The sequence below is a fragment of the Takifugu flavidus genome, chromosome 9, assembly GCF_003711565.1.
Source record: "Takifugu flavidus isolate HTHZ2018 chromosome 9, ASM371156v2, whole genome shotgun sequence".
NCBI lineage: Eukaryota > Metazoa > Chordata > Actinopteri > Tetraodontiformes > Tetraodontidae > Takifugu > Takifugu flavidus.
Genome location: NC_079528.1, coordinates 13,833,813 through 13,859,214, shown reverse-complemented (window position 1 = coordinate 13,859,214; position 25,402 = coordinate 13,833,813). Strand labels below are relative to the sequence as shown.

The following is a 25,402-nucleotide window of genomic DNA, read 5'->3' as shown; positions in this document are numbered from 1 at the left end:
AAAGTTGCGTAACCAGGACAGCACTTGTATGAGAGGCAAATGTCTTATACAAGCAGATATAGACAGGTAACAGCTGCAGAGAGTTCTGCTCATACAGCCAATGAAAAAGGTGCGAAATTGACAATAACCGAGATGTGGACCACAAAGGAGCAGAATCACATGAGAAGCAGATAGCCACGGGGTTAAGATTAGGTCAATGCTTGTTGAAAGCTTTCTCTGATACTCTGTGTGATGTACGCAACTGACATTTGGAACAGCTGCATTGCCTCCTCAGCTATCACTCATTAGCATTCTATTCTATCTATGCTTTCTTACTGATATTGATTTGACGGTAGAAATTAGCACATGTTTTTTTGCAGCCCACACTCTTTCTTGTCTTCCATTATCATGCTTCTAATTCCACACTGTCTCTCTTTTTTTTCTCCCTCCAGCGCTCCCCCTTTGTCTCTCTGGGTTAATGCAGTAACATTGGTATTCTTGTGCTTAACACAAGACAGAAGATGGGATATGTACCGGGTCAAATTTGCCTTGCTTTCATCCCTGTGTCTTTGAACTGATAAAGAGACGCTAATTACATTTGCATAATCATGCCAAGACAAAGTCACACACATTCTGAGCACAGAGAATCCTCAAGGATGGGAAGGACTGTCTTGAACTCTTACAGAAGATAATTCATGAGCTGGTGTGCAGGGAGTCTATGAAAAGAAACATCTAAATATGGTCCAGCTCTGTAAATGTATTTTTTAATGGTATGTTCCATTTTATATTGGCATCTGAGAGTAACCTTGGGTTAAAAAAGATCCCAAAAAGGCTGCCAGATACACATTATACAGACGAATGATGACTAAAATGTGTATATCGCACTGTAATAATGTGTGTGTGTGTCCAAATGTGCCCTTTCTCGCCTTTCTGATGTGTTGTAAGACTAGATTGATTCAAATAAGAGTTACTGTCAAACTTAAACACAGTATTGTTAAAAACTGTCCTGGTGTTGAAACATGCTGATACTCTGTGTTAGTGTTCAATACCCTCAATACCTTCAACCCTCAAGTGGCTGAATTTGGTTGTTCCTCCAAAAACTGGGTGGGTTTAAACTCTGAGAAGCTCAGCCGTCGGAGCTGAGATCATGGAGAATCCTGACCAGATGCCCTGAAGCAGCCGAGGTGTTTAGAGGAACCCGGGACACTCTGGGGGGATTATACCTCCCATCTAGCTGAGAGGTGGGTTAGTGTCCGCCCAGAGGAGCTGGAGATAAGACAGATTTCCTGCCAATACCTGCCAGATGCACCCAATCATTTTGCATAAGCCACAACATTAAAGGTGACTGGAATCGTCAGCTCAACACGCAGCAGTTGTCTGAACCTTCAGGAATGCACAGAGCACATTTACATAATCACCACATGGATTTTAGCATGACTGCTCTCCTGCTAGCATAAAGAGAGAGGAAGTGGGCCAGTTACTGTAAATGACCAAAGGTTTCTTTATCTGAATTCTTTCGCTAATAATTTGGCTGTTGACCACGTGTCAAAACAATGTGTCAAAGCTCCTATATACCTGTCATTTCATTCTAAAAGAATAATAGCTACACTTTCACTTCATATCCCCAGGTAACTGTAGAGTTCGACGCCATTAACTTTTCAAAAAAAAAATTGTCATTTAATCATGAAATGTTCTCAATGAAAGGTCAGAAAATTAATGGAAGGAAGCATGTCTTGGATTAATTAAAATTATCATAATATTTAAATAGACTACCAACCTAATTAAGATAATAGCCGCGTCCATAGAGGCTTCTTAAAGTAAAGGTGTCTAACAAAACGTCTCAGTCCGAGCAGTCAAAAAGTCACAAATACTCTGGCCCAAATACACTTTTTCAAGTTCAGGAAAGGACTTGAACCTTTTATACCCCTATATGTCACAGGTGTGGAACTGTTGCACAGAAACCTTTCAATCGGTCCCACAGCAGCTGATTTAATAATCTGACATTTTCCTGAAGCAGGAAACCTTCATCCGCAATCTCACACAACCACCAACTCAGATTTATCAAGAAACTTTAATACATTTTACATCTTTCATCTCTCCACAGTCTCTGCAGATACTGACTGTTTGGTCCAATATCTATGTTTTCACAATTGTAGCCATTTTGGGATGATCATCACTCAGAACAGTCAGATTTAGACAGAGCAACTGATAATTATCACCGTTGCTGCCGGATGCTCACATGCTCAGAGACAGGAGGAAAACAGAGACACAAGGAAAAGAGACTGTGGGTGAGCACTAGAAGAACATGTGAGGGGTTACCACGTCATGAAACATCACGATTTTCTAGATCAGGTTTACGAGGACATGATGAAGTGGTGATTAAACCCAAATGTGGATGAAGATTACTTTCAGATTTTAATAACTACTCTTAAATAGGCCAAAGACAATGTGGTAGCCCAGTCTTTTGGGAACTGAGTTGAGAAGCAGAGGGGTTTTGGTCCGAGCCCCAGGGAAGACTAAACATGGAAGGTGTTGTAGTAGTAGTAGGGGAAGGAACACCTTAAGAGCACTGCTGAGGTACCCTTGAGCAAGGTACCAAACCCAAAAATGCTTACATAGGGCCCTGTGATGAGCTGGTGACTCATCCAGGGGTGGACCCGCCTCCACCCATATGTGCACCCTCCCCAAGGCATAAAGGGGTTAAGAAGATGAGAAGAGACATTAAGATCCAGACTGGCTGCAGATTTCCTAATTCTCACTGTCCTCATCCTGCTCATTCTCATTGTTCCTTATCATAATTGTGGTCAGTATTCCTGTAAAATAGCATCACAACTATCCACAATCAAACAAACTAACCTGATATGCTCTACACTCTGCAGATCTATGTTTTCCACCCTGAATTACCTGAAAGGTGAATCTTTGTCCTGAGGGAGAGACACTTAATACTTCTCCACATATACAAATCGTTCCCGTCAGGAACTAAACAACCGTTCTCACAAGAGCTTCTTTTCCCTGGAAATATTTACAGTGTGAACCAAAGGAAGCTCCCAGCTAGAGCTCAGTACATCCCAATACTCTCTGGCGTGTTACTGTGTCCCTGTTTTGGTCAGTTTTCTGTGTTACAGCTTTGTCACAATCACAAAAGCAGCCAACTGGCCTACTCAGCAGTTCTCATTTATCTTCTAGTTTGTGTTTACGTCCTCTTTCCCGACATCCTCCTCTGGCCGGGCACCGAGGTGCAGAGAGAGTGGTGATATTTTAAGCCTGTTAACCTATTAAATGATTGATCACCACATTTAACTGTGTTTCATTTTTAATCACCGCTCCAATGATGTATTTAATGGGCCTGGACCTTGATGAAGATGCCTGTTAAAATAAGGTGGGTGTTGGGGGGGGGGGGGGGGGGGGGGGAAGAGACTTAATATGCAACGCTCCTTCTTCACTTCATAATTCACTTCATTATTTCACTACCAACAAAGTGTAAAAAAAAATCTGGTGGAAATTTTATGACCTTACATGTTTATCTTTCAGTGCCATCCATCCATCATCTACGGCCATTCCTTTTATCTTTTCCTGGGGTGGGGGGGGGGCTTTCCCAGCTGCCTTTGGGTGAGAGGCAGGGCACACCCAGGGACAATAACACGTATAGAAAAGTGTTAGAACCATTATAATAAAGTTATCTCTTATTTGCTTTTACCTTGTTATATTCTTTATTCTTGTTATATTGTTTCTCATTACTTAATGTTTCTTATTATTTGTTAATGCTTAATGTTCATGATGCTTGATGTGTGAACTCGTACTCCTCTGGTCAAGGACGACAGAAATGCAGCTGCTGTAAGGAAGTGACTTTGACTGGAGATAGAGCTGCAGGGCATGACACAGGAGCTGTTCTTTTAATCTGTCTGCTATGGAAGAATGTGCTGTGTGCGAGCTAAGCTAATCAAATCAGTGAAGACCTACGTATTATCTCACCATTATGATTTACAGTCTTTTGATTTGTATGGGATCTGCTATCTTGTGTTTCCCCCTCCCTTTAGGCACATTTGATTTCTGTGTAACTAGGTACCTCCTAATTTCAATAAAAGAAGGATGGCGGGAGGTGTGCGTCAGAACGTGCTGGAGATCTGTAACTGAGCACATCTCTCCGTCCTCCTCGCTGCAAGTAAAATTCAAAACTGTTGTGTTTGCCTCATTTGTTTCTGTCATGTTTTAGGTCGTTTGAACCTAACACTTTGGTCCTTCGAGCCGGATTCCAACACACCTGAAGGGTCCAGTGGGTGAGGCTGAACCTCAGGAAAGACCGTGGCCACGGCAGGTCGCCTAGGTGCGACCTAAGAGACCCTTTCTGGGACTGGGCTTCAGGTCCCTGCTTGGACCCTGACGGTTGACGGATATCCAGGAGGAAAAGGCAACAGTGGTGAGCATGTTTTGAATTCAAAAGTGTGTGTGTGATGATTGTCATTCACAGCCATTCACACTCTCATTCACACCTAAGGTCAGTTTAGGGTCACCAGTCTGCCTTTCCCCAAATGCATGTCTTTGGAAGCTGGAGAGAATCCAGACAGACACGGGGAGGACATGGAATTCCTCACAGAATAGGCCCCTGGCCCTAGGGCGATAAAAACCAGGGGAAAAAAATCTTCCTTCTGCCTCTCACACACTTTTATTCCAAGGCTGTCCAACTGTAATCTTCTCTTTTCTTTTATTCTGAAGGCAAATTCAAAAAATGCAATCTTTTCACTTTTCTCATCTCTTTGATCTCCACATTGGCAGGTGTAAAGCATTTTGATTTGCACATCAAATGTCCAATTATTTGACAAAATGTCCGTAATCTGCTGTTCTAATGGCAGCAGAAACTTTCACCCCAGAGAGCCATTTTTACTTGTTTCCCTACAAACATGCGACTGGTGTTTCCTCCTGAGAGCTATGATGTCATCACTACCATCCGGAGCTACTGCTGCTGGCTCGATCGTCTTCTCAGTCCCCAGCAGGGACATCGAGACAGCAGCTCCATGGAAAACGTCGCCTTCTCCCAATCTCATCAACCGGCTGAGTTGTTCCATTAAATATTTAATGGGAAGTTATTTGTTTTGTAAAGTAGCAACGGTACTGAGAACTAATCTTAAGATTGTAATGAGCCAGGTCACTGTCACACACACACACACACTCTCTCTCTCTCCAACTGCAGTAGGGGCCGTTGGATTTGGAATGATTACGTTTCACTCTTAATCCCACCTAAATTCAGCGTAATAAAGCTCCACTGCTGCCACCGGTCCTCCTGAAGTGATGAAGCCGGGCTTCAGTGACTGCTGAATCCTGGCAGGATCATCACTCTTTTGTCCATGAAATACTGCCTTCCTCTCTTCTACTTGGCTTCAGTCCTTTCCCAGATGATGCTGGCACTTCTCTTCAGCATTCATGTGACTGAAGTCCGCTCTCTTCTCTCTCACTGCTTTTTCATGGTGAACAACTGTGACACCAACAACGAACAAGTGACTCATTGCTCCTCCTTTCTGTGGACCATTTGTAAGATCTTCTGTGCTGTGTCTGTCTCCTCTCTCTCATACTCCTTCCCTGTTCATCTTTCACTCACTATTTCTTTCTGTCTCTCTCCCATTTCTCTGTCTGTCTTCTATGTCATGTGTGCATGTGTGTGTGCTCACAGTTATTAAAACAACCCTACATTTACTCTAATGTGGCCATGTTGCTTTCTTGTAACAGTAGAAGGCATCATTAAGAAGAATGCGCAGCACAGTGGTGCAACTCTTCCATCATACTCCTCCATCCCAACAATGTCCTTCTCTCCCCTTCATCTCGCTCTGATGAGAGCTCCTCGCAATGGCAATGACAAGACGGAGCTGAATGGAGGCTCCCACCACTCGGCGATTCTTGGACGTGTTCCAAAATGAATCAAAGCTTGTTTGACATAGTAAAGCTGCTCCTGCTGGATGGTTTAGTTGTGCACTTAATGTCAAGTTAGGCTCTGGAAATAAACAGAGGACGAATCTTTGGTCAGCACTGCAACGTACGGGATGTTGGTGCAGTCTTTTTGGGAAGTAGAGCTTCCAGGATGTTAGATGCGGGTGAATGTCAGGGAAGCGCTCATTTGAAGGTCCCTGCTTTTTTATTCTAGCTCTTGACAGCAACCCTCCAAAACCGCGTCGCTTATGTTGCGATGAATATTTTCTTCAACAGTGATGCTTTCTCTTTCAGGCGTGTTTGAACCAAGACATAATGTTTCCTACTTCAACACGAAGGTTTTGTCATCGAGCAAGAACGTCTCCTTTCCTGCTCTCATGTGCAGCTTGAGTGTACATGTTCTCTAAAACTATTATACAACATTCTACTGCATTCACTCTCTTGGGTGTTGTTCCTCAACCCAACAACCAGACAAGTGCTTCTTAGACCTTTGATAGATATATACATAATTTCCCACTGGCATTTGATGTTGTGCATGGCAAACATTTAGACAAAATGTAAAATGTTTGCATCTTTTAGCATGCATTGATGCATTGATATTTCTCTTTCTATTAATGCACAAGTTTAATGGGAAATGTGGAGCAATTTAAGCTGCTGGCTCCAGGTGTACTGCAAAGTTTTCAGGAAGGAGAAAGTGGAGATATGGTGCATGAAAAAGTGTTTGTGACTGACTGCGTCCGCGATGCCGCGGTGAGGAAGACAACTGCCACAACAGCCTCACCCCCGAATATTTGACATTTGACAGGAGAACACACAAACGCACCCCGAGTCAAAGACTCTCGGCAGATAAAGGAACAGAAAGCGCAGAGAAGAAATTCTGCAGGTCCCTTTTGGTTCAATCCAGCTGTAATACAAAATAATGAGGTTCTCTTGAAAGTCTTCTCCACAGTAACTGTTGAGAGGAGGATGAGAGGTTAAAGGAGTCTGGAGGTCTGTCACTCGAGATGCTGATGATGAGACGGACTGGTCAAGTGAAGATGACATAAGGAATGGACGAGGGAGGAGATGCATCCCTCTGAACAATTCTCTCTTCATACATACGTACATGACACGCATCACCAGAGCCATAGAAGAGAGACTGTCAAAGTAAGCGGAAACAAACAACCTCATCAGACCACAAATATAGTTTTTCCTGCATTTATCCCACTTCAGCTCCCTCATACAGGGTTTATTCAGCATGGGTATACATGTTAATCCATTGTTATTTATGTCAGTTTGGGTCATTATTAGGTAGAAAGTAGTAAAATATGCACTGCTACTGTGTTGCTTTTCTTCATATATCCAAATTCTTATTAATTCTTTTTAATTAAGTGAAATATGTAGAAGTACAAAGTTTATTTGAAAGTTGCTAGACTTCTGTAGCAAACAGGAAATATACGTTCATGCTGGATGTTATGATTTATTTCCTTTTCAGATAAAAATACAGCTTGCTAGATAGCTGACTTAGTTTGAATCCGTACAGCTGCGTGCCGCTTCCATCATTTCCGTCTTTCTCCTGCCTCCAGCCGCAGGCTTCTTTGTTGGCTCTGTTCAGAAACGAGCCCGGTGTCCCACCCCTCTGCCGACTCCAGCCTTTTCACCGGTGTGTCCTGTTCTCCTCCCCTTCCTCTCTCTTCACTTCTTCCCTCGCCCCCTCGTTCTCCTCCTTTGCTGCTCAGATGCACAGCCTGTGTATAACTCATGTCGTAGATGACTAAAGTCGCAGCACCCTGACACTTCACTTGCTGGCATGAATAGGAAAATATAGGGCAGTGGAGGAGCGAAGCATTCATCAGAGGGCTTTCATTCCTATAGCGGTGTGCATACTCACAGAGAAATAACTTTTTCTTTCACTAAAGCGGTTCTGCGCTTGCAGAAATGAACGCTCATCAACTTTAGATGAATAATCACCAGTGAATGCAGTGAGGCTCACAGCGGGAGTGGAAATGGAATATAGAAAAACAAAAAATTGGAGGGGGGGAAACAAAATAAAGCATTCCATGAAGGCGCAGGGAGGTATATCTAGATGAGGAAAGGAAATTGCTGTTATGGAGCACTTTTGGTCTGACTCCATGCCTGGGGCTCAGATCGTCTCCGAAGGGCTCGTTCGTTTCTCAACCTTATCATATTTCTGTTGCCACCGAGGTGAACACATACATAAAGTCAGAGTAAAGGTACACAGAACATGACAGAGCCATAAACAAGCAGGAGGAAATAATAAATGTTTCTGAAATCCAATACCCCGTCTGTGGGGGCTCAGCGCCGTGCTCGGTGATAAAAGCACGGCGTTTTGGAGAATGCAATTCAATTTATTCACGTTGACACACACGTACACGCACACAGTGACCCCTCAACCTTAATCATAATGCACAGTCTCTAAATACATGCACCCCCGCCAATCCCACATTTAATGCCCAGCCTCAGGGGCCTCAAACCCAATTAGCCAGGAATGTGAGCTACATATACGATAATGGTGGCACTGTGTCACTGTCGGATGCGTTAACGCCGGACAAACACAAAAACAAGGGGAGCTGGTTTGGAAACTAGTCACCACAGCCTGAACAAAGACACCTAAAGCAGGCACGGTTTATGTCTGGCGCTTACGTTTTTATCTGCTGGCCTTCCTTTGGACCTAACTTTACATACAGAGAGTTTGAGGACATGTTATAATAAATGTGGCCCCGGTATTCCATCTAAAAGCATGTCCTGAAGTCTACAGTGAAAATCCATATGAAGCGGGGCATCTCTAAGCCTATAATTCCTAAATACTTTGTCTCTTCATTAATCAGGGGTGCTTTAAGCATAACATGCAAGACGCCAATTGCTGGGTCCTCTTCATTCCTTTTAAAAGCCGAGTGTGTCTTGTGTCAGCTTTAATATTCAGTTTTTCTTGTTTTATTAGACGTGAGTCAGCACCTACCCTACTTCGCATTGACCTGCATTGATTCTCTGTTTTTGCATCAATGCATCACATGCAGCCAAATCCCCCACTGTCACTGATGCTGTGGGACTAAATGAATGGCAACGGAAGATTTGAGTGTGCGCCTTGCCTTTCCGATGATGAATTAAATGACCTAAGCGTTTGCGTGTAATTGATGGTGTTGTCACATACAATGGCTTTGCATTATTATGTAGATTGGTAACGCAAAAGCTTTTGGAGTTATTATCCACTTGTGTAATGTAATTGCTTTTTAGGCATATATTCACCGCGTTGTTTGAGACAGACCAGCATCCACATGCGGATCGTCTTGTTGTTGACCACTAAATTCATTCAAATGTCTACTGGACTGATTTGTTTTGGGCTGGAGATGCTCCCCTCTGGGAAGAAAGTCACAGTTTCTGTGCCCACATCAGTCAATAAGCTTAAATCCCACAGCGCATTTCCAGTCTTCCTGCACTGGCGGATGATTTAACGAAGGATATCCAGTTTTACAGATCTTTTTTTATTAATTCCATCCCAATCATCGAAAGAGTCTTGACTGTGTTGGAATAGAACAAGTCAAACGCATAAATCAGCAGTTATTTACCAGCCTGAGCAGAAAGAGGGCATGCTGGTGTGCGGGGTTGTTTGTCTCTGCATGTCAGCCTCTTGGACAAGTGGTGACTCCTCCAGTGACTCGCAGCCCACTGCTCACCCCAGTGATGAACAGTACTGGATTTCCTTGTCATCCTTACCTTCCATTTTGGCACTTGGGTGAGAAGTGTGAGCTGAGCAGCCAGCAAGAAGGCAACAAAAGGAAAGAAGCCCAGATGAAATGACAAGCCCAGAGGATACGCTGCAGCTTCTTCCGCCATGCAGAGCAAGGCTTGGACTTCTGCAGCAGTCAAAGCTCAGTCTGAGCCAGGAGGACTGAGAACTTTATTCTCAAACCACAAGGTAAAATGTTTCATTGCAAATTACAGATATTTGTGCCTAAAAAGTTCTTTGAAGCTTGACTGTGCATTTTAAACAGATATTGCTCAGCTGCCCTCGAGCAGTCGGAACATTTACATACATGTTCAAAGCAACTGGCTGCCCACAGGAGAACAACAACAACCCAGAGAGGCAGATGTTGAGATCACAAAACCTTAACCTTCAATGTACTCAGACAAAGTTCTGCCCAGAGTCAAATAGCAAAGAAAGATCTGAACACAGGCAGATCAGCTTTTTTCCAGTGTAGCACAAATGAAGAATAGAGACCCCACAGACCACATCTGGTGGCCGGGCCCTCTCAGAAACATACATACATACAGATGGAGGGGGGCCCGAGACCATCCCACCAAGAAGTACCCGCAGAGGGTGTATTAGCAGAGGCTGGACAGAGCGAGACCCTCAGGATGTGGATATAGTGTACAGGTCTGTCACTTTGATGGACAGATTGTGATACTTTGACCACTGGGGGCAGAGAGGAAACCTATAGACAGACGGAAGCACAAGAAGAGAGTGATGGATGCTCCCTCTCTTGGGTCCACAAGGGTCAGCCATCTCCACGTTTGTCGCGTGATGAGTGCGGTGCAGGCGGAGAGAAACCTCGTTTACAGGTGGACACATTCGTTCCCAGTGGGGAGCTGGGAAATGACGGCAGAATTTTTCTGTGCTTCATTTTGTCGATTGCCCTTTTGACATGATAAAGAGCTTTAAAGCCCAGGGAAGGACTGAGTGCTCTCCAGAACTATTACAAATCACGCAGCCACCATAAATCTGATGGCGCTCACATATACATCAAAGCTTGGTGGCGATACTGATTTGATGGATGAGACAATGATCAGACAATCATAAAGTCTATCTATCTAGCTATCTATTTACTGTTATTAGAGTCTTCGCCACACCAAGACTTGTTTTAACAAGTTGTTTTGTGCAGCGCATTTATTCAAACGCCACCTATATTTTTTTAAACTATAGTTTCCTCCTATCTGCTGGGTAATATAAAGGATAAAAATGATGGTTATCTTGTAGAATCCGACCACCTGGAGAGATCATTTGTTGATAAGGTGCATCGCAGAAAGGTGTTCTATCAAGCTTATGGAGATCTCAGCAGTTGTTCTGTTTCAACACCCCACCCAGAACCTTCTGAACTTGCAAGAACACACAGTCATTTTTTTTACTTTAACAAAGTTTGGCTAATCTTTTACAAATGTCAATTTATATTGGTGATCTGAACAGCAGGAGAATGATGAGTCATTCCAAAAATGATTTTCTAAAATAAAGGAATTTCATTTTCAAGATTGAAATCAAAACACCAAACCTGATTGAATTATGATCAACACCCACTGTTCCAAATGTCTCAAGCAGGTTTTCTGAACGTTGGTATCAACTATTTGACAATGGGCAAATTAACTGAATGTCATCCAACCACAGCGTGGACTTCAGCGTGACCCAGAAGACGAGTGTAAAGTCTTCACAATCCACTGGAACCTTGAGACACAGCACAATTTATCAATACCAAAGTATTTTATTTTGATGAGAACAAAAAGTGTAATTTGATACAGTGCAAAGAAGAGCGAATATCAGACCACCTTTTTCCGATCTCAGTGCTTGTGGAGTTAGCTGTGACCTACTGATTCTTCTCTTCCTCCTTCATTCACTGTGGATTAGGAAAAAAAATCTCTGTGACATAAGCTCCAATGGATATACTGCACAAGTCTGTGTGTGTGTGGATGTGTGTGTTCCTCTGCACCATTCAATGGAGGGTCTGCATTCAGGCACCTCAATGTGATGAATAAAGAAGGGAGGCTAAATTGAAAGAAATATGGACAGTGGAAATGAAATAATATTGAAAGTCAGAGGAGATTTGGCAGAGGGCTCATAAAGTGATTATTCTTTGAGTCCAACCAGTTCTCTTTTGTAGACCTTGCCTTATTCATAGACCTAATTTAGGCTTCTTTTTACATCTGTCTTTGCATTAAGCACAGTTGATGGCCTTTTGTAAAAATCATAAATGTTGTTTATGAAAAAATCATAAATGTTTATGTATGTGTATATATATATATATATATATATATATATATATATGTGTGTGTGTGTGTGTGTGTGTGTGTGTGTGTGTGTGTGTGTGTGTAAGAAGTTGGAAAGGAAAAGAAGCGCAAACTTATATCACATTCATCATCACTCAAAGAAAATTAAAGTCATCTTTACATAGTTGCCATACTTTTTTGACAGTGGTGTGAAAGAAGCCGAGCTAATTGAGGACATGGGCTAAAGGGAAGAAAACCTGGATAAATGAAAGATATAGAGGATGCCAGTAAAAGGTAGAGGACCTGGGGTAGAATTGGCAAACAGATGAGGGGCCTCCCAGTGATGAATGAGTGCCCATCTCCGTTTTTTTGCCCTTCTTTTCTTTCCCAATAATGAGGACTTCTTTAATGGTTTCACAGAGTGTCAACTCCCAGTCTGCATCCAGCCGAGCCTGGCGGTGTGTGTGGGTGGCAGACACCACAGGGACGGGCTATGGGAGGATGGAGGGAGAGGAAAAGCACAGGAGAAAAGAGTTTGTGCTGGCCTTGCACACTCTTCTAATGAAGTAATCACCGCATGTTTAATGCTGTTTTACACCAACTAATCTTCTTTAGCACGACCGAGCAAAAGGGGGTCAGGTGTGTGTGTGTGTGTGTGTGTGTGTGTGTGTGTGTGTGTGTGTGTGTGTGTGTGTGTGTGTGTGTGTGTGTGTGCATTTAAATGAAAGAAAATTACAAAATGACATACAGTCAAGGACCAATATGTGAAAAACTATTTTGATGGACAGCTTCAGTTCAAAGGTTTTTTAATATTATTATTCTTTCCACATCGCTTGGTAGCAATTTAAAAACTAAATAAAACAACCTTGATTATAGCCTTCACATGAGAATATTTTATTCTATAGTTGTAATAGTTTGTTCCTTCTCGCTCTTGAAGTCCAATCAAGTCAAAATTGCACACTGGTCCCATTTTATTCAATGTTACTGGGAGGGAAAAATGCAAAACTAGTGTGGTTAAAAGGAAGAACAGGTCAACTAATTATATATCAATTGTGATTGCCATACTCACTTTTAATATTAAATGTGGATTGCAGATGTTTTAAAGCATATTTTGCCCTAACCTTCAGTTATTACAGTACTGTACAGACACAGGCCCTGTAATTCATTTTCAATTTTCTGGTTAATCTGGTTCTTTTTTTTCACCACTGGGGAAGAAAATGTGGCTCTTAACTGTCAGTCACAGAGGTCAGTGGAAGCACTGAAAGACAAAAAAAATAGACTTTAGAAAGGACACAGTTTAATGAACCAACGAGGGATACCTCAATTAGCTTCTTGAATACGAATTAGCCCCTTCACTAAGAAATGTCAAAATCCTGCAGGTCTAATGAAGATACACAGCACCACAGGGCAGGATTACGATCTGAAATCAGATGCTTAAAATATTTTTACTACACGCTTTTATATAATCTGCTGTTAAAATTTGTAAAGTTGTAATTTGGTATGCAACCATGCGTGTGACACATATGGGAATATTATTACATTAGCCTCAAAATGGAAAAAAAAAAACTGTCAACATGCAATAAAGACACACACCAATGCTGAAAATGATTAGGGTTGATTAGGATTTGAATTAAAGATTGCTTCAAGGATAGTTTGAACCATGAGTGAAGCAAGCAGAGAGAGAGTCCAAACTATAGTTTGCTACAGAAAGACCCCCATGCTTCTGTAGGGGTGGTAAAGCTCTTCAAAGATGGAGGAAACCATTTTGGAGAATGGTGTAACTTTACTTCCTAACTTCAACAGCACTCTTTTTATTGGACAGAACCCAATGTGGGTCCATTCCAAATTGCAGTTACTATGTTACTGTGGGCGGCTTGTAGTCAGATCATCAGGTCTCCCTCTCTGTGTGTTAGTGTAATGTACACACATCTGACCCATCAAAACTCATTAATTTGCAAACTGGGACAAAAAAATTAAAGAGCACGCGCGCGCGCACCCACCCACCCACCCACCCACACACACACACACACACACAATGTAATCAAGATGCCTGAAAACTGTGGTGCAGAGAGGTTTGGACAGAGAGAATAAAAGAGGCCACCTGCTTCAATTAGTTTGAGGGAAGAGGGTAGATGGAGCGAGGCAATGAGTGCAAAAGAGAGAGAGAGTGGGCGGAGAGACGTTAGAGGGAGACAGAGATTGAGTGAGTGCTCCAGGGGGATGGAGAGGGAGGGAGGAAGGGAGGAGGAAGAGCTACAGAGAGATGTTTGTGGGCGAGAGCACACAGGGAGTAGCTGTTAAGGGTTTTTTGGAGGCTGATAGTCATTCGTCCTGATTTTAAGTGTACTTCAGAATCTCCAGTAGGCCTGCTCTGATTCTTAAACAGAAAAAAAATCACTTTTTGACAAAAAAAAATAAAAAAATAGGTGGTGCATTATTAGAAAAGGTCATTTTAAGGTAGTTTTATAAAATCTATACCTATTCCTGTCTGTCTGTCTGTCTGTCTGTCTGTCTGTCTGTCTGTCTATCTATCTATAGGCTATTGTGGAGTCACTCCATCCATCCCTGATGACTGTTGCGTGGCAATGTGGAAGCAAACTGAATGCACGATTGTTCTTGTTTATTAGTAATCTATAGAAAAATAAGGCGTCTCCTCTATTACAGTTCCACTGTATCAATACTGGACATCAGTGCACGCATCCAGACGCTGCTGCCCGCGCCAACGTAATTACGAAAGCAATAATAGTGAGTCAGCACTTCATCTCCATTAAACAAGAGTCAAATCCAGAGGTTTGTTAATCAGGTGATCTGAACTGAGCGATAAAGGTTGTGGCTGTCCTAATAAATACACACACACACACACACACACATATATCACTGTCTTTTTCACAGAGGCCAAGAGATAACTGAAAGCAGACAGTGTCTGGGGAAAAAGCCTCATGAATCTACAGTGAGCAGATCAGACAAAAAGGATCTGGTCTGGTAAATTATCAGAATGAAAGAGTAACCAATTGCTGAAAAAGAAAAATGTTTAAATGAAAAGGTCTAAATTAAGCCAACTGCAAATTCATACCATCAAGTTGGCTGAAGGTAGAGATTTCGTGTGTGTTTGTGTGCACATGTGTATGTGTGTTCCTGTACTTGTGTGTTCCTGCATTCTACTAGCAAAGGGAGAGGGAAGAGAGGACATTTTGGCTGGTCCTCAAAAATTCAAAGGACAGTTTGAAGGTTAATACACATGTTTAAGGTTGTTGTTGTGGTCAGTGTTATGGTCAGAGTCACGGTTAGGGGGTTATTTGTGACGTTAGGGTAGGCTGGTGGCCGAGTTAACCCCTGGCTTTACCCTGGGTTACAGTTAGCAGGTTAGGCCTAGGGTTAGGATTAACCCTACCCACCTCTGAGGGGCAACAGGCTGCTGCTTATGAGCAAAGGCAGCTAGAAAGAAAGCATTCAGAAAGCTAGAATCTAAAATACATGAACAAACAAGGAAAAAAATCTGAAAGTATTTTTGTTTGTTGGGAGTGAAAATATGAGTTATAATGGAGACTTGGGTCATACAGTTCTGTTTTGCCACAGCTCCCTGATTTCATTTTCCATATCCTAAACATGAACCATTTAATGAGTAACTCACCAAGAGGAAAATTATAGCCTGATGGTGGAGGTAATTATTATGCAGACCGCAGAACGATATTATTAGAAGTAATAAGCAAGGATTATACTTCATACTTGGTGAATTGGCATGGACGAGAGCCCTTCAAATTAAACCAGAATGAGGAGAATTAATCACTGAGAAGTGTCTGTGCTAAATATCAATTATCATCAATGAAATGTTTCAATTCATGCATTTCAACTAAATTCGGTTCACGTTGGTAACATCAGTTGTGCTGATTGTTATAATCAGAAGCAGCAGCACGGAGGATCCGCGTGTACATGCAGGCACCTGGTCTGTCAGCGCCCTTCACTGCATACTTCCATCACGTTAGATCCCATTATCTTTGAGTCAGAGATACGTCCTGTTCATCCTAAAATCAATTTAGTCCATCCACTGTTCCAGTGATGATGGGGAATTCAAATGTCTTCTGTAATTGTGATGATCCAATTTTTGGGGAAATTTCTAGTGTAGCTTGTGTGGATGCTTATAATCACCGACGATGTGTTTATTTCATTTTTATGCAGCATCTTGTTTGGAAACAGGGTGGATCAAGTCAGTTTATCGTCATTTATTTATTATTGTCGGTACAAATGAAAGTATCACGTTAGAGTTCATCCACGAACTTTCCAGATTGCTGACTATTTTTGTAGGTTTTTAATCACATATTATTCACCTTAAAAAGGCAAAATCCTGCATGGTGAGGAAGGAATGAAGCAATATGTTTCCTGGAATTACAGGGTTTTATTAGAAAAAATCACATGTTCACAAAGTGAACAACCAAAACTATTCATTAATCATCCACAACGAACTCATACAGAATCAGAGCTCAAGTTTCACTATTCAAACGAGTCTCTCTAAGAATCTGGACCCCGACTGTAGTTATGGATATGTTCTTATACTGTTCTCGGCAGGACAGCCTCACATAACTCTTGTCTTCCAACTAGCAAATGATCCACCACAGGTATTCATGTACTCTTGGCCTCCCCCGATCCACATAGTGTCAACTATAGAAATACCATGATAAGGAACGGATACATAAACACAATCATTATTTCAACGCCACAATGACAACTGTTTTCCCATTACACGTCTATTATTCAATATGAGTGAAAGTGTGTTCCGCTAGCTCCAAAGGGCTGCCTGGCCCAGCGTGAACAGCATCTTATTGGATGGCCAGAAGAGCTCAAGTGAAGGATTAGAGGGGAGGTTGTCTTCAAGACTTTCAAAAACTTGCTGCTCTTTTTCACTGTCGCAAATGTTTCACTGTATATATGTTGCTTTATTAATGCGCCTAGTTTATTGAAGACATCTGGAGAACACCTGGAGCTCAGATGATCATGACCATTTGCTTGGACGAAGAGCGTAATCAAGCAGAAAATGTGATACGCTTGAGCCAGAGCTGTGGACAGCTTTGTCTTTTCTCTCGGCGACAGCAGGTCATATTTTGCAAATTGAATTTTCTGCAGCCCGTGAACGTCGTAGATGTGATGACTGGGAAATTTCTGGAGCCTTATTTGATTTCTCTTTTGATTCGTTCTAGTTTACTGCCAGGCTGATTTGGTTCATGTTTCTATCCGTCCATGCTCTTGAGTTTCATCTGGTCTCCTCACATTATTTCACACCAGTTCGATATCAGCCGCCACTGGTATTACCGCGCCCACCCCCCCACCCCTCCCATTCAATCATATTCTATTACATCTCATTACTGAATCCAAGAAGCTGGGTGCCACATTTCTATTCATGCCAAAATGTCACCCATGTCCCCGGTGGGTAGATTATCCCTTCAGAGTAAGACATGCTGCTGCTGGCACAGACGCTGCTCTGTTCAAACACGTCTATCTCTTCTTCTCAGCTTTTCGACGTTGCACATATATTTTGTCCCCTTTCATTGTGCTGATGGACAAAGCTGATGCTTTCAGTGCTCCAGATCACAGGAATGACTTCCCCAGAAAGATTCATTAAAAGATCCTTTCCTCCAACTTGAATTCTTTCATTTGAATATCTATATTGCTTAACTGACACTATTATAAAGCTACACTCTGCCGTTTATGGCGTGACCGTTAAATGACCTCCAGTTTTGGACGTGACAGTGTTTTAGCGTTTCAAACCGTGAAACTACTGTGATTAAGAACTTTTTATATTGCTGCCAGGACAAAACAACCTATATTATCAAGACCATACCAATATTTAATTTGATATTATTCATTTTCTACAGTTCACACAAATGTACAAATGTGTTTCATCAGCATATTTTATTTAACACTTTCAATTGTCAATTTAAAGGTTGGTAGACAGGAAAAGACAGTAAAAGCTACATTGACAAAAAAACAACAACATTGCAGCTATGACGAAGATCATTGAGCAACAGCTAAAGACAGAAGACAAGAGGTGTCATTTTCCACTCAAAAATACTAGTTATGTAGAACTCATGTGTTCCTTGATCCATTCATCTGACAAACTGTTTATGTCCTGACAAAAGGAACCATTAGAACCAAACACTAAATATATTCTGGATGGTACATAAAAAATATTGGAGCGAAAATCAAAGAAAATCCTGCAGTTACTATATGGCAGGCTATGTTCCTGCAGGGGTGGCACACTGTGACTGAAGACAATAGAGAATCAAATGGAAGAAGCAGCAGGGACAAAGAGTATTGTGTGGGCACGTTTCGGATTTCCCCAAGAGGGAATTGTGACATTATCAAGTTGCAATTGGTGTTTGATCATTGCTTCTAATGCAACAGCATTGTAAAAAACTAATGTAAGAAATTCAAATCATTTTTGATCAAAGTCCATGTTTCAGCTTAATTGAAAAAAATGTGGGTAGATCATTTGATGAAGAGTTTTTTTGTAAATAAACTGTTATATTGTCTGCGTAAACCGATATATGCACGACTTAAACCGACATGTGGAGAACAAACACACAACTGCACAACCCTGGCTCCCACATGCTTTGTGCTGAGAAAAGATATCAGGTCCTCCTAAAAGACATAAATCTGAAGTGGAAAACAAATACAGACTGAACCGGGTGCAACTGCAGAAAACAATCCAGATGTGAGTGGGTGTGTTTGGTTATCAACACAAAAGACATAATTTACCCATGGTATTGTCGTTGAAATCCACAACCAGCAGTCTAAAAATGTGGTTCAATTCAAAGCAGGTGAGCTCATCTATTTTTCATTTTCAGACAATTCACAAATGGTATCTGGGAAGCTGCTAGAACACAGGAAGCACCGCTGCCCTGATGCCGACAGTATAGACTAATATCCAGGAGGCTGCTCCGCCGGGCTACAGTCGAGGGAGAACTGTCAGAAGAAGATCTTCCTACCAGCACACAGTCAGATAAGACAGATTATTGTCACCGGAGATGCACTTGATGCCAAAGTCAACCAGACGAGATTAGGAGTGACAGCACTTCTAGCTTCATCCATGCTAGAGGAGCCGTCAAGGTTTTGTGGCCTCGTCACAATTAGCATAACACAGCAAAGGAAACCTGGAAAAATAATCCAATTTTAAAAGTTTCAAAAGAGACATTTTCTCCAGAGGTTCACAACACAACAGCAGGCGAAAGGTCAAATGTGCGTCGGAACCAAAGGCCCAACTTCAGAGCAGATCCAAACTTGATGGCTGCCCAAGGTGGCTCTCAGTAGATCCACTCAGGATTAACGTATCATCCTCCCTCTTCAGTGCAAAAATACCTTTTTGAATATCAATATCCCAAAAGTGGGAAACCACTGAGCTGGAACCACTACCGGATCCTGCCAGTCGTCAAAGGGAGATGCTCAAGCAGGGTTGCTCCAGTGGGTCCAGGGAGCCCCACACAGACCTATTATCAGCAGCAACTGAGGCAGTGGCGACTGTCAGAAAGCGATGGAAGCGAGATATGTCCTCGCAGTTTGCTGGAACGCTGCCTTTTTACAATCAGTGTCAATTACAAGAAAGGTTCCCACAGGCAACAACATGGTTGCGCCATGGGAGACGCCACGTCTATTAGAAACACTCACCCACAAGCTAGCTACAGATACACAGGTGCCACCTTAGTCAACATAATCACCACAGGCCTCAACAACCCAGTCGAGAACAACATCAAGAGGTCAGTAGGTTAACTTTCCAATACTGTATGGTGCCTTCGGAGTAGACGCACGCACAGACCAGTGCCGTCTTCACCTCTTTGACTCCCACAAAATGGGGTAAACAGAACATTACAGCACTGGGCAGAGAGTGTTTCCTGTAAGGCAGAGGGTAATATAAAGGATAGCAGACACATGAAGGAAGCACTGAGGACACAACTGGGCCCTCATCAGGTCAGCAAACAGACTCACGGACGAGGGCGTAAAGAAAGATGTCTGCTCTTGGAGCTAGCTTCTACACCTTCTTTTATATGGAAAGGGGAAAAAATATGTATGACAAAACACTGTCATCTTGAAAAGGTCAGCGTGATAGCTTCATTGGAATCACACAGACCTCAGCTGAGTTCTGACATTCTTGCGCTGATTAAAAGGGCGACCTACCTTAACAAGACTTTTTGTCTTCCTCCGAACTGTGTTTGTACAGCCCACTAAAAGTCACACAATGGTTTAATCAGCTCCACACAGCTAAGGATATCTACCACTGTGCCAAAAGTGATGATCTCGCCTTAATAACCTGCGCGCTATTATAATAAGATCTATAGCAGTGGCGTGTTAAATAGAGCCACCCTTTATAATTCATGGAGTTTCTCTGCTCTGAGTTTAACCACAATCCTTTTCTTTTAATTTAGAGAGGAAATTTGGCAGTAATTTATAGATTTGCAAACTTTTTTCCAGCAACTAGCTTTAGCAATGCTTTCTTTGGTTATCCCTGAGCGCTCCCCTCACCAGTTCTTTTATTTGATGAAGTGATTACAATCGAAGCGTATTGACAATTGGCATCTGGAATGACTTAAATGTACTTTCTTTATTTGCAATTTGGAAGATGGGCTGTCAGGAAGGAACCCTACTGCCAGGGAAACATAATTTGGTTTCCATTGATAATGGAGATTATTAACATTACACCCACTGACAAATTGTGACAAAGGAAGAAATAAAAAGGCAATAAATAATAGTGTTAATAACAGCGATAGAATGAAAAGACATTTGATTAGAGTTTGCAAGTATGAGTGTGATTAGATGATGGATTTTGCATGTACTTAGTAATGGCCAAAAGATTGATGGCTGTTCCATATTATCCTCTTAATTATGCACATTGATTCACCCACCCGCCGCAGCCTTGTTTACTCCTGAGCTGTAATGCATTTACGTCCACCGCTGCATTGATGAATGTCTCCTAATCTTAACTTGCACATGGCAACATCCATTTGACTAATGCAGGACTCCGGGACAGATTGCTGTGGTCCTGCTCCAAGAGTTGCCGGATGACTACCGTCCCTCCGGTCTCTCTGAGACTTCTGTCTTCCATCTCTTTGTCTTCTGTTGCCAGGAAGCCTCAGAGGCTCTCCGTGCAGACAAAAGGAAAAGAAAAAACGAAACTGGGTTTCAGGAAAGAGAATGTGAATTTCAATTTGGTATTGAGTTGATGATGGAATGAAGACAGCGAACGGCAGCAATAGAGGACAGCGCACGCTGCCGTCTGGTTGTGGATCAGCCACGTTCAATCTGTGATCAGATGATCATGTGTCTCCATCATTTTCTCACAGGACATGGCCAGATATCCACCCCTCCACAGGGTTGGTAGCATTTTAACAGCTGCTGCGTGTATCGCGTGAATTTTATAGCTGCTGTTTTATGATCAGACTTTGATCCCCCAAGAAAAATGGAAACAAATTAACTTTATTAATTGAGGCAAGGTGAAGGAAATTGGCAAAACATCAAACCCGACATTAAAATTCATGTATAGTACGACTGAAGGGGAATTGCTGTAGCTAAATGTTGGAAAACATCTTTATTTCTAATGAGCTTTGTGATGTTCAGATGTTGAAACAGATCCCGTTGTCTGTCTGCACTCACAGCTCCTCAGAGATCAATTCTCAGTTCTCACTCCTCAGAGAACAAATCTGGCATGGTGTAAAACCAGTTTCTGTTTCAAGTGATGAGTATCGAATCAAAAGAACGAGAGAAATGAGCTGCAGCCCTTGAATAGAGCCTAACTGTTAAATGTCTGCGTGAGCTCTCGTGATCCGGCTAATATCAGCTCTAAAAAGGGCATCACAGGCAATTTTCCAGTATGACCCCCCGCACACCCCTAATGTCTCTATCATTGCTTGTTTATTTCCCTCACAGCTGAATCAATTGAGATGGTTATTACAAAATATTAGTGTAGACAGTTGCTGTAGTAATTCTCCATAGCAGTAATACTAGCGGACTCAGCCATTTTTTAATCTCTTCCTTTTTCATGTGTTCTTATTATTGAATCACCGACTTGCGAGCCTTCAAATGGATTTCATCTTTATTCAACGCACCAGTAGCAACGCGGCTCGTGCGTGCGCCAGTGCACGTGCACGTGTGTGTTCACCTTTAATAAAAAGTCAGAGAACGAAATAGGTGCATAAAACATGAAGCTGTTGAAGCCACATTTTTAACATGTTAATGCTGTTTTTCATTCATTTAAATGTGTATGTGTGTGTGTGTGTGTGTGTTATTATTGCATGTTAAGTGATTTATTGACACATTGACAGTCGTGGCCATGGAAAATACTTCCTGTGTGTGGTTATGGTAATAGAGAGATTAATTTAAGCGAGTATAAAAGTGTTCTTACGATAAAAGATAATTTATGCCTTTTAAATAGTTCAGTTTGTGTTCTGGATGAGGAAATGCTTTGCTCTAAAGTTGGCCCTCTGTTTATGTGTGCATGTAAATGATGTGACCTCTTCTCTGAGTGCTGGAGCGTGAGAAGAGATCATTCCGATACACCTCCTGTAATCCAAACGCGTTCAGAAGAAAACGAAGAAAGCGAGAGACAGTTGGAGGTATTGACCTCAATATTTAAAGATGAAGACGGAATAGCTCTGCTCGCGACTGATAGTTCCGTAATGTTTGAGCTCGTGTGTTTGTATATTTTACTGAGAGAATGTCTAAAAAAATCAAAATAAGCAGCGGGATGTGTCGTCCTCCTCTTTCTATGTATTGTCTCTCCTTCATCACCTCATCTATTGCAGTGTAAAAACCTCATTACTCACACAGCTTTGCCTATATGGGCCAAATGTATGTGGAGAGCTCTGCGGTATATCTTCTGGGCCGTGGATGTCTGTGCTAGTGCATTAAAACCTTTACTTACTCCTCGGTGACTCTGATAATATCGTATCTCCCTTTACTTTTCTCACACCTGTGGTATTTGTCTGTTTGCACATGTCCAGAGATGATGAGGATCAGTAGCTATCACACGACATGAGACTTACACATCCACACTTCTTTTTTTAACCCCTAAACCCCTTTCAGGGTCATGGGGAGGATGCTAGAGCTGATCCCAGCTGCACATGGGCGAAGGCAGGTACACTCCTGAATGAGTCGCCAGTTCATCCAGGGTCTACAGGAGCATTTGGGGATCGTGGACGTTGCTCGAGGGTGCCTTGGCAGTCCTCTGAAGGTGTCCTGGCACCACCTCCTACCACCAGAACAGCTTCCAACCTTCCAAACCGGGGCATGAACCCACAACCCTTGTCGGTCCAGACCCCTGCAGACAGAGTTATCACCATGTGCTAGTTCTTAGCTGTCAATCAAATGTTTTCACAAGACGCTTTCTAAAATCACAACCTACCAATGACACAAAAGTGTGTTTCAGACAAGAATTTAGACTCCAGACATGAAATGTGCCATCCGTGACGGACATTTGAAAGACGCCACTTAACCTTTGAAGACATTTTAGTAACTCATTATATTAGCACCAAGAGAACTCAGTCTGACATCAGTTTAATGACATTTGTCCTTCACAACTATCTGAAGAATAAGAACCAGCAACCTCCTGGTCACAAACTCACCTCTCTAGCCCTTCGGCCACCACTCCACCCAAAAAAATACTAGAGACACTGCTGGGATTCGAACCCAGGCTCTCCTGTTTACGAGACAGGCGCTTTGACCAGCTAAGCTACAGCGCCACACCTGTTGCTAGCAATGTGAATTTTAATGGCTGAATTAATAAAATATGGATTCTCTATGGTGGTAACTATTTCTACAACTTCCTGTTGCAGCAGAAATTGTTGAAAGACAGCTGAATACACACTAACCATGCACTCATGCACAACCTAAACGTAGGCAAAATAAAAACCAGCCGCTGACTCCTCCCCCAGCTGGGTCAGCTGTGATCAGTGCATGTAGCTGTTGTGTGTTTTTAACCTCACTCATTTGATTCTGCAACAATTACCGTCCCTGATGGAAAAAAAACAGGTGTTAGTGTATTTAGCTGGGATTTATTTTTTATTTTTTTCCATTTGGGGCAGTGCAGACAAAAGGCTCAAGAGATCCATTTCATTATGGTGCAAACAGCTTAAATTTCCACTTAAAACTACCTGTCACACATTTATCAACACAACCAGTGGAACATCTCCCAGGAACACTGAATGATCTGTTTGTGTGTACTCTCTGTCAATGGATCTGGTGAGGTATTCCCAAGAAATCAGAGTTTCTCCACCTCACTGAACAGGAATAATGAGTTACTGGTCCGTTGAGAAAAGGGACAGCTCTCCTTGTCTCGCTCTCCTCAGTCCTGCCCTTATTTGCCAATTACCAGCATGTAAAATGTCATACAGGTACACACCACCAGCAACCACACTCTTAATCTCATAATAGCCTGTAATTTACCAATTAATTGCAAGGATTTAAGTCATTATTTCATTAGCTACTTCAAAATCATCAATTTGAAGAATAGGAAAGCTTGAACAAGGGTGATTCACTTCAATTAAACACTTTACCAACCTTGGCAAAAGTCCCAAGTCCCAAATGTGATTATGCATTTTCCGTTTTTATCATTTGTATTTTTCTCTTGTTATGCACATTGTTATATCAATCCAAGAGCCGTCCTCTGCATCTACACTCTGCAAAGCTTTAGCAGGAGTGGTGGGGGGAGCATTTCCATTACCATTGAGATTGGCTAGGATAGCAAACCATTATCTTTTTGAGAGGTTTGCATCTGAAAATATCCCCTTGCACAGCCGTGATTTACCAAGAAGCATGTTCCACTCTTCTGTGCAGATAAATAAAATGAGAATTCTAATGAACCTCTGATGCTGTAACATGCTGTCTTAGATTTGAGCTTAGAATAAAGACATTATCAAAACGAACCTTCTTGCAAATAATCTAGAGGTTTTTCAAATATGTTAGAATATAAATAACTGATAAGAAAACATAATAATAGAGGCAATATTTTTGGATTCTTTCCATTAACTTCTTTAAAGTTTTTATTGTTGGAGTTTTTATTTGGTTTAAAGCAAATTAAAAGTCCAGGAGGGATTTTGTCTTGTTGTAAAATTGTTAAATCTGGGATGAAAATATAAACCATGATATCTCTGATTTAATTTGTTTTTTAAGTCAAGCTATGTGTTCAATAAAAAACTCTTTATCAGTTTGCTGCCTTTTGGAGCAAAACTGTCTTATCAGAGTTTAAATTGTGTCCCGGAATCTTATTCACATCAACATTTGTATTCATCCTTTTCATTATGAATATGGTTTTAATCCGATTCCCAGGAAAAATTGTCCATTTGGGGCCAACTTGGGTACTACAGATGCAAACTGTCACTTATTCGAGTCTTTCAAACAAAGGGGAATTGAGGTAATATTTAAGGGAAAATACAGAAAAAATGCCCGGGGTAAGGGTCCTGTCAAGGACCATTTTCCATCTCATTGAGATTGGCAACCATAGAAGATCCAACTTTGCTATTGTGCTTGTGTTTAATGACAACTCCTTTGGCTG

At 41.9% G+C, this 25,402-nt stretch overlaps 1 non-coding gene across 1 annotated transcript; it reads right to left on the bottom strand.

Moving 5' to 3' along the window:
• Positions 1-23,517: 23,517 nt before the first annotated feature.
• trnat-cgu (transfer RNA threonine (anticodon CGU)) lies at positions 23,518-23,591 on the bottom strand. Its single transcript has one exon. It is a non-coding gene; the product is annotated as a tRNA-Thr (tRNA).
• Positions 23,592-25,402: the final 1,811 nt, after the last annotated feature.